The 8,943-nt window shown below is 40.6% G+C and overlaps 1 long non-coding RNA gene across 1 annotated transcript; it reads left to right on the forward strand.

The window, feature by feature from the left end:
* The first annotated feature begins 7,642 nt into the window (after window positions 1-7,642).
* LOC143127234 (uncharacterized) lies at window positions 7,643-8,595 on the forward strand. The gene is made up of 2 exons (XR_012987555.1): window positions 7,643-7,734; window positions 8,338-8,595. It is a non-coding gene; the product is annotated as an uncharacterized LOC143127234 (long non-coding RNA).
* The last annotated feature ends 348 nt before the right edge of the window (window positions 8,596-8,943 follow it).

The following is an 8,943-nucleotide window of genomic DNA, read 5'->3' on the forward strand; positions in this document are numbered from 1 at the left end:
TAAGATCATCTGGTAGTGGTTTCCTTACTATTCCTAAGGTCAATCTCAAAACTAAAGGGGAGAGAGCATTTAGTGTCAGGGCATCTAGGCTCTGCAATGACCTGCCTGATGAAATCAGGTCAGCCAAGTCAATATGCTCTTTTAAATCCCTCCTTAAAACTCATCTTTACAAGCAAGCCTTCCTTAGTTTTGTTTAAGTAATATACTCCATTTTGTGTTAAGTTTATTAAGTTTTATTTCAGTGTCAAGTTTTATTTCAGTAAGTTTTATTTCAGTATCCTAAGTTTTATTTCAGTGTCAAGTTTTATTTCAGTAAGTTTTATTTCAGTGTAAGTTTATTTTCCTTTTTCAAATGTATGTTAAGTTCTAATTGAATTAGTATATATTATTTGATTATTATATTATTATGTCTTATTTGCATTTTCATTTATGTTGATATTGTACAGCACATTGTAACTTTGTTTTGAAAAGTGCTATATAAATAAAGATTATTATTATTATTATTATTATTATCCAATCAATAATTTATGGCTGGATTTTAAAAAGGGTTGTCTGTGCCCATTCCCTGTGCAACCTAACAAAACTTAAGCAGTTTTGTAAAGACAAAACTAGTAAAATTGCAATATCCAAGGGGGTGAATACTTTTTATAGTCACTGTAGTTTGAATTATTTATGTAATTAGTTGGTCAAGAAGAATCATTGTTGTAATGATTGATTGTATGCAAGTTTATGATACAATGACAATAAACAATCATGATTCTTGAAATGTTTCCATTATTTTTATAAATCATTTTACACAGTGTAGTGTCCCACTTTAGCTGACAAAATGTCTCACTCAACTAGATTGCTACCGTTTTCCAATTGACTCTTATTTCAAAGGGTTGGCTACCTAGTCAGTACAAATATCATGTCTGCTACCTTGATGACACAATCGAGTCATTGGGAGACCACGCTGCTTTTGATGCCACTGTGCGGGTGGATGTCGGCACTCCTGAACAAACCCAGGAGTGGCTAACCAACCTGAAGATGTCATCGGGGGTGACATGGAGAGTCGATGTTACTCGACCTAGGTTGGGACGCCGTGTGCTTTTTAAGGTAAGAGTCAAAAATAATGTAAAAGCAAATTATCATTAAGCCTTCCTCTGAACATTAATGTAACTGTATTACATATTTGCCAAGGCAAGTTACAAGTGCCAGCACAGGGTCAACATAAAGACCGCAAACAGCAGGACATCAAAAAACACCTGCTGTCCAGCAAAACTACATGTCCTGCTGAAGTCTGCTAGGGGGCAAATGAGCAAGTGAGTTTATTGATCCAGTAATTCATGATTTTAGTGTGTCTTTGAAGCAATATTCAGTAGTATACATATATATTTCATAGGACCAAAGACCAGCACATGCCCGAATTCCCTTTTGAGGTCCGCATTTCTAATCATCACAACCACAATTTATATGTTGCGGATGCTCTCCGTCACCGAGATGTGGGGGGGAAAGTACAGGAAACCCTTATAGGGCTGTTTGAAAATGGTCACAGCCCCACATCTGCCCTTGCTGTGGTAAAACACGATCTCCAGATGGAGTATGGAGAAAGGTTTTTGTACGCCTCTGCAAACAGGGAGATATGCCCAGACCTCCCATATGTACAAAGGTTGGTATAACATCTGACCCCCACTTTGGGAACCCCTGCTTTAGCCTATAGTGATTAACGAAGTTCGATGAAAATCCTTAAACCCCTTTGGATTCTGAAATTCATAATCTACGTACTTCCATTGATAGCAAAACTGTCTTTGCTATATTTTCTTCCACCTTCAACAATTTTTACTCAGGCTACACTATTTGCATCATATTAACGGTTAAGCCATACTATTCTGTTTGATGAATGTCTTTTCTAGACTTTTCCACAAGGTGTGTAGGGCAGAGTACGGGGCACAAGTTGGGCCTACCATGTTGGAGGCACTTAACAATCAAGTGGAGAGCTATAACAGCAAGTGTGAGGAGTCCTGTGCCGTCATGGAAACGTCTTCCAAAGGCACTCCTCTAGTTGTTGTATGCTCTCCCTTGATGAAAAGGGTGCACCAACTAAAACACAGTGGGGAGCTGTGTTTTATGGACTCTTCAGGGAACATGGACAGGGAGAGCTGTAGGGTGTTCCTGCTCTTGACCCACAGCTGTGCAGGTGGTCTGCCACTTGGCATTCTCCTCTGCCAAACCGAGGATGAGGAGACCATTTTTGAGGGGCTGGAGCTCCTAAGAAACATTGCAGGAGAAAAGGCCTTTGCTGGCAGGGGACAGGCAGGGCCCCAGGTCTTTGTGACCGATGACTGTAGGGCAGAAAGGGGAGCTCTGAGACGGGTCTACCCTGATGCCACCCTTCTCCTGTGCTCATTCCATCTGCTCCAAGCGGTTTGGAGGTGGTTGTGGAGTAAGGAGAGTGGTGTGGACAAAGGGGACAGGCAGACACTGTTCTCCATAGTCAAGAACATGCTGTACTCAAAAAATGTTAAAGAGGTGGACAGCATTTACATGAATGCAAAAGAGAATCCGGTGGCAGTCAGGTTAGTGCTGAGACTTTGACAAATAGGGCGTAGCCTTTAAACCAGTTAGGACAGAAACTTATATGATCAGAGTGCTAATGTGATTGCATACTTTCAGTGTTAATATTTTCCCACTATGCCTGTAAATTTCATGTAAATGCAGTGATGTGTTCTGTGTTCCTTTTTAAAAAAAAACAGGTATGAAAAATATCTGAGGTATGTTACCAATCTGTACAACCGGAGGGAGTGTTGGGCCCTTAGCTACCGCGAAAATTTGTTCACCAGAGGGCACAACACCAACAATTTTGCAGAGGCAGCAATGCGTGTCCTCAAAGACAAAATTCTACAGAGGACCAAGGCCTTCAACCTGCCTCAGCTCTTTGATATTTTAACATCGAGGTTAGAGACCTATTACAAGGGGAGGATTGTGGATGTGGCCCTTGGACGCTGGGAGTCATTCCAGAAAAAGCTGTTTCTTCCCCAGTTGGCAGGCCAAATTACAGCCTCACAAATTCAACAGGTAATAAACTTCATCAATGGCCAATGGTTGTTATCCTATACAGCAGTGCTTCTCAAACTATTTTAGACCAAGGACCACTTAACCAATAAAAAAAAACTCACGGACTACCTAGCTAAACAAAGAGTAGACCTACTTCAACAGTATATTACGCAACAGGCCTACTCACTGAACCGCCTTGCTTATTGTCTTTACACCCTGCTTATCGTATCAGAGGATTCATATGATTTAAACTGGCGTAGCTTACATAGGCATGTTGCAGAACTGTTTGGATTTACATACAAGTTGGTTCAATATTGCAAACAACTCATCTATATTATATTTTACCATGTCTGCCCGTGGATCACTTGGGATACCTTGTGGGCCACCAGTGGTCCCCGGTAACTGCTCCAAATTCTCTTTAACGAAAAGTTGCCAGAGTGAAACCCTGAAGCTTGCGAGATCAGGATGGACTCACGAGGCTAGGTCCCCGGACGTGTGTGTGTGTGTGTGTTTTATTTTACCTAGATTGAGGAGAAGAAATTTACAGTGAAGGGGTCCACCGAGACATATGTGGTGGACATGGAGTTGGAACTCTGCTCATGCCTTATAGGGCAGACAGGTGCACCCTGCAAACACCAGGCTGCAGTGGCCAAGACCTACAACTGTCTGTCCAACTCCTTTCTCCCTTCAACAGCCGAGTCAAGGGCAGAGCTGCTGAAATTAACATCAGGAGGTAAAGGCTCATGATTATAAACTTTTTACTAGTTCCACAGCTGTGATGATCAACATCCAGTATAAATTATTCTGTAACAACATATTTTATAGAAGCAGTGTCTTTGGAGTTTCTGCAACCCTTGAAAATACCATCACAGTCACACAAGGGTAAGTATTTATGCAATATCAGTGTTCAATTGTACACGTCATACTAGGACATCTGTAGCAACAAGTGAGGTGCATGGAATTGATACTTTTTTTTGTTGTATTTCTAGTCACTCCAGAACCAAGCAATGGTCCTATGCAACAACTGTCAGAGTCTGGTTAGTTATCATCCTGAGTCCTGACCTCATACATATATGCATGTGTGTGTGCACGTACGCACGCACGCGCGCATACACACACACACAAACACACAAACACACACACACACACACACACACACACACACACTTAAATGTATCATTCTAATGTATCTTTGTTATAAAATATATTTTAGGACTGACATTACAGCAGCCCCAGACCTCTAGTGCTGATGCTGATTGGCTACAAGAGGGTGAGTTATGAGTGAGAAAATTGATGGTCACATAATTTAACAATTAACAATATGTCTATACTACTACATTCCAAGTAAAAATATAGATCATCCCATTTATTTTCCTGTTTAGACATCACACAGTCACCAGACATGTCTCTTGTGGAGGACATGTTCAATGACCTCAAGAGCCAGAGCCAGGACCCCATATTTGCTGCAGGGTTGAGGGCAATGGCCAAGCAATATCAGCAACTGAAGGCCAATCCCTCCAAACTGCTCTCAGCCCTGCACAGTTTTGGGAAGTCAGGCAGTCTGGCAAGCAGGAGAGCTGCCACATTGAGACGGGCTGCCAGGCGTCAAGGCCCCATGATTGGTTGCCAACCCACTGCTGTTGCAAGGAGAAAGGGGGGTACAGGCTCAAGGAGGCGCCAATCAGCTGGGCGTCCTAAGAGCCACAATTTAAGCATTTCTGTGGCTTCCAATATTTCTCATGCAAAAAAGCACTAATGACTGCCCCCGCCCCCACCCCTCCAGAGGCAGGACATTTCACAGTGCCCCTCTATCTCCCACCCTAGAAACAGCAGAGACAGGACTCATTAAGTGTTTATGTTTTTTGTCCAGTGAATTTTATGTCTATCTTTTCTCGCTAACATTAGTTGTCTGGTCTTACTAACCTCCCACTTGTGGTAGAAAAACCCGGACTCTACCCCCACCACCTCCCCAGAGGCAGGACTCTACCCCCACCACCTCCCCAGAGGCAGGACTCTACCCCCTCCTCCCCAGAGGCAGGACTCTAAGCCCACTTCCCCACCCATCACCTCCCCAGAGGCAGGACTCTACCCCACACCTCCCCATCACCTCCCTTCACCTACTATGTATTTATGTGTCTTGTCCTGCGTCTTTATCTGTTCATACTAACAGTATTTGTCTTGTCATACTAACCTCCCACTCGTGGCCTGTACCTTGCCGTGGTGAGTGGGCTTTATACCAAATCAGGCTTCAAGTTGTGTGTCTTGTCTTGCATCGTTATCTGTCAATACCACCTGCAGACGCTAGATGTCTGCTATTGAATATGTGGATTTTTATTTTTCATTAATAAGCTTGTTAATTTGGAACATTTCATTATGATGCTGCTGTGTTTGTACTTGTGCAATGAATAAACATGAATCTAATCTAATCTCAACAGCTCCTCTCAATTCCCCAGTTATTTATTTTATTTTGTTTTACTGCTATGTGTTTTTTTAACCCTTAGCCTAACTAGGTCTATGTATTAAATAATATCTTATTGTTTTGTTAGTCCCTTTTTTATTTATTGCCTTCTTTTACTGTCATGCACTGTCTTTGCATATTTGTAGCCTACATAATCTTCAACTACTCTATACTCGCTGCTGATGTTTGTTAAATATGCTATAGAAAAAAATAAATGACTTGACTTATAGTTATACTTGAGTAATATTGTAACGTCAGCCATTATGTGATGGATGTTAAATAAAGTGCATATATCTTTAAGAAAGTTGACACGAATGTGAAGTGTTTTTTTCTGACCATAATGGTTATAGTGCCACACCCTATATTAGAAAGTTTAAATTTCTGTGGATGCAATTTATTTAAGCAATTTACATGTGTGTCATTGTAAAATAAATATCCAAATGACAACGAATTGAAGACTTTCTGGAAACCAACATTAATATGACTCTATCATTAGCATTAATATGACTCTATTTAGAGGCGATTCGTTTATTAGAAACGAAACTAGCAACTATTTGTTTGTGGAGAGGTAACATTAGCTCATGCATGTGTAGCCTACGATCAGTTTCCTCATAGGCCTAAGGACACTCGCGCAATTGTGTTAAGCTATTTAAGACATTAGGCTACCCTAACTTTTGCGAGATTTTCAGAAGTCTGCCTTGAATAACCTGCACAACTGCAGCCTATAGACTACAACAATCGGCCAGTAGGTACTAACATATTATATCGCATGCAGATGTAAAACTATTAGGCCTACGTCTCACTTGCAAACCATAAATGTCTTGACAAATGCAGATGTGTTTTACGTGTATTACAGGGGTCTATTTAAGACGCTACATTGTGTCGTCATGGCCGCTCGCTCGCAGCCAGTGCCAGCTAACGCTCTACTTCTGTTTCCATGCGAACGAATGCGAACGAACGCCGCGTCATGCGGAAGTTAATCTAAACTGGGTTGGAATAACGATAGACGCTACCCGGAAATGCGAAAAATTGCAATACATCGAAAATCCGCTAGGGGCAGGTCCCAAAAGGGAGCAAATGTCCATAGACCCCCATGTTAAAATGTCCGTTTTCACAGCATAAATTCATGCTTTTACAGGTTGGTCCCATGGACTTTTATTGTATTTGTTGGTAGTTCCCGAGTGCCTGACAACTGTGAGGGGGGTGAATTTTTTTCTAACTCGTTAGTTTAGATCGCATTTAGATATTAAATGTATGAATAATTAAGGGCGTGGTCAACTTGATTGACGGCTGGTGTCGAGGCAGCAGACGATGTCACTAGCTGAGTGGAGGAAACTCCGAAATTATGTCTTGGCTGTGATCCTACACACCACATCCTTTCTGAAAATGTTTATTCAAATATCAGACATAAAATGGGTTGCTATTAACTGAAGCCTACTAACCGACACTTTAAGAAGACTTCGCTCCAGTTTTTCAGGTAAGTGACATTCCACTACTATTTCACGTAGATGTTAGCATTATAGCATCCATGTTAGTGGGCACTGTAGCAGCTATAGGCTACGTTAGCGTCAAATCATTTCAAATAAGTTTATGTCGAAAATGATGACCGAATGGCTGAAGCACACACATAAATTTAGTTAACTTGAATAAAGTTAACGTTAGTGAAAACCGATTGTGCTCCCGTTGTGAGTTAGCTTAACGTTTGCCATAGCTGCTACTAGCCAGGTGTTTAGTCAATAATCAGACAGCTGTAACGTTAAGCACGTTAACGTTAGTTCACAAACATACTGGGGTAACAAAGCATGTGTTCTCGTCAAAAAACCTTTTGTAAATACTCTGTGTGAATGCTTAGTCCGTTGTCAATTTATATAGTCTTTGGGTTGTCATATTTAAGATAGAAAAGCGTTCGTTCAGATGATAACTTCAGCCGAAGCATTAGCTAGCTAGTGGAGGTAAAATTGTGAACCACTATGAACCATTGACTATAAGTTGAACATGGAGCTGATAACGAGCGATAACGTTAGCTAGTCACCATAACTGTTGTTAGTTATAACTGACGTCTGAAACTCTTATTGATGCCGTTTATTTGTTAAACACAAATTTGAAACAACACTTCTTGTCTATGCAAAGTTTCCCTGTAGGTGATCCTGACAGGCTGGGTGCTGGAGAGGGCTCTGGACTCCTAACTTCACTTCTCGTCTGTGCAGTCGACTCAGAAGCATCACTTCAGAACTGATTCCGTGGTACTTTGACATTTTTCATACATTTAAATGGAGCAACCTACTGGATTCAATTGGCCTAGCTGTCTATTCCAGACATGGTTAGCATACTGAACAAACATGAATGCATTTCAGACATTTAGAGTGGCCTTTTATTGTGAGCAGTCCGGGGCACATCTGTGCAATAATTATCATGACCTCTTTTGATAAGTCACACATGGAAAGTAGCCTTTAAATCAGCAGGTTTTGGTTGGATACAGATTGGATAATTAAAGAATATGGCATCAGTGACTGGCTATTGTTTGACTGGACCTTGGCCTAACTGTTAATAACTACCTCAATGGGGTGTAGACATGAGCTTACACTGTTCCACTGAAAACATTAAAATACAAGAAATGGTTGTTCTACAGAACTTTGAATACACCAAATTTGGTTTTGCTTATTGCCTGCATAAACAGGACATGTGCAAATAGTTGAATACGCCTGTCCTGTCCCCATTCAGCTAAGTGTTCTGTGAGTTTGTTCATTATACATATTGGGAGTATTTTTTAGCTTAATTTGTGACCACTTGTTCATAGTTTGCAGTAAGTTCAAGGATGTGACATATACCAATATTTCTGTTTTCAGATCTGGAACATTTTGAAATCCTACCAGATGGGGCACAAGTCATTGAGCAGTGGCAGCTTCTGACTTCAAAGACTTTGTTCACCAGCAGACCCCTTGATTACCTTTATTTACAGCATTTGCATCTGTCAGTCTTTAAAGTGATCTAATATGTATTGACTATGTACTAGCTTAGTACATATTAGTTTTTGTTATTTTAGTTTCACAAATTCAGTGGTTACCTGTAATGCTCAAGATATACAAGTAAAAAAAACACCTTTACTTCTGCATCTGGGTCTTCAATTCAACCTACTGACTGAAGCTGACAGATTTGTATAAATGTTTTTGAGAGCACAGGCAAATTGGTTTGATAGATAGATAGATACTTTATTGATCTCCAAGGGGAAATTCAAGGTCTCAGTAGCATACAGACATCACACACAACATGCACTTACAGCAGAAATGGTAAATATAAGTATAAACATATAACAAAACTCCACTGTACAATAGACAGCTGAAGATAAGAAAAACTAACAAAACTAAATACTGGCATTAGTTTTAATGTAATTCACAGTTCAGAAAAGTTCCATAAACATTTCCAAGTTCAGTGCCATCAACAGTAAGTTTGCT

Source organism: Alosa pseudoharengus, unplaced genomic scaffold, assembly GCF_046254945.1.
Source record: "Alosa pseudoharengus isolate Yale_2024_CS ecotype anadromous, Long Island Sound unplaced genomic scaffold, YU_APseudo_1.1 YU_APseudo_1.1_scf_17, whole genome shotgun sequence".
Lineage (NCBI taxonomy): Eukaryota > Metazoa > Chordata > Actinopteri > Clupeiformes > Clupeidae > Alosa > Alosa pseudoharengus.